We start from the raw sequence: 1775 nt of genomic DNA on the forward strand, positions 1-1775 counted from the left end.
TGTATGTGCATTGTTATGCCCTCTCTATTTGTCAATTGCCCGACTGTAATTTGTTCACCCAACATGCTATTTATCTTATGGGAGAGACACCTCTAGTGAACTGTGGACCCCGGTCCATTCTTTTACATCGAATACAATCTACTGCTATTGTTCTTTACTGTTCTTGCAAACAATCATCATCCACACTATACATCTAATCCTTTGTTAGAGCAAGCCGGTGAGATTGACAACCTCACTGTTTCGTTGGGGCAAAGTACTTTGGTTGTGTTGTGCAGGTTCCACGTTGGCGCCGAATCTCCGGTGTTGCGCCGCACTACATCCCGCCGCCATCAACCTTCAACGTGCTTCTTGACTCCTACCGGTTCGATTAAACCTTGGTTTCTTATCGAGGGAAACTTGCCGATGTGCGCATCACACCTTCCTCTTGGGGTTCCCAACGGACGTGTCAACTACACGCATCAAGCAAATTTCTGGCGCCGTTGCCGGGGAGATCAAGGCACGCTGCAAGGGGAGTCTCCACAATCCAATCTCTTTACTTTGTTTTTGTCTTGCTTTATTTTATTTACTTTCTTGTTTGCTGCATTATATCAAAACACAAAAAAATTAGTTGCTAGTTTTACTTTATTTACTGTCTTGCACGCTATATCAAAAAAAAAATAGTTACTTATATTTGCTTTACTTATTTCAACATGTTTCCTTTTAATTTTACCGTAAAAGACATACCGGTAGTACGTGGGTCTATAATTGGGAGAAATAATATAGAAGAATTTTTCAATCATGTTAGTACCGTTGAAGATTTTGAAGATAGACACTTGGTAGAACTTGCTCCTACTTATGAAATTGTCGCTGCCGCTTTAGTTCGCATGTTGGAAACTAAATTTGTTAATCTCAATCCTATAATCCAACACATGTTTCTTACACTCGGTGATATGGAAGAAGGGGAAAAGAAAGATTTTGTTTTAGAAACCCTTCTTAGAGAATTTGGTGGTATAGCAAGAGAGGCTAGAAAGGTCTTTATTAAACATAAGATGCTTGGTTCTTATACCAATTTTGTTAGTATCATTGAAAAGATGGACATGGAGAGAGTAAGGTACACTAATAATATTAATGATGGTGGGGAGATCAAAGCACCAATACCATGTAAGCTCCTAGCGATGAATGAAGCGCTAGAAATTAACTATGCTTGGCTTGTTCCTGAAAATTTGTTTGATGAGAGTAGCAAGCCCAAGACTAATGAAAAGGGAGCCGCTGAAACTTATGTATCCAATATACTATGCATGGTTGAGAAAACTCCAAACCCCGCTGAAGATGCATCACCTCTCGATAACACTTGATATACACTTTCTGCGCCTAGCTGAAAGGCGTTAAAGAAAAGCGCTTATGGGAGACAACCCATGTTTTTACTACAGTATTTTTGTTTTATATTTGAGTCTTGGAAGTTGTTTACTACTGTAGCAACCTCTTCTTATCTTAGTTTTGTTCATTATTGTGCCAAGTAAAGTCTTTGATAGTAAGGTTCATACTAGATTTGGATTACTGCGCAGTAATGTATTTCTTTGTCGTCACGAATTTCGACCTGCCCCTCTCGTAGGTAGCTCAGAAAATATGCCAATTTACGTGCGTGATCCTCAGATATGTACGCAACTTTCATTCAATTTGGGAATTTTCATTTGAGCAAGTCTCGGTGCCTCAATAAAATCCATCTTTACTGACCGTTCGTTTTGACAGATTCTGCCTTTTATTTCGCATTGCCTCTTTTGCTATGGTGGATGAAT

This window comes from Lolium rigidum, chromosome 1 (genome assembly GCF_022539505.1).
Source record: "Lolium rigidum isolate FL_2022 chromosome 1, APGP_CSIRO_Lrig_0.1, whole genome shotgun sequence".
In the NCBI taxonomy this organism is placed as follows: domain Eukaryota; kingdom Viridiplantae; phylum Streptophyta; class Magnoliopsida; order Poales; family Poaceae; genus Lolium; species Lolium rigidum.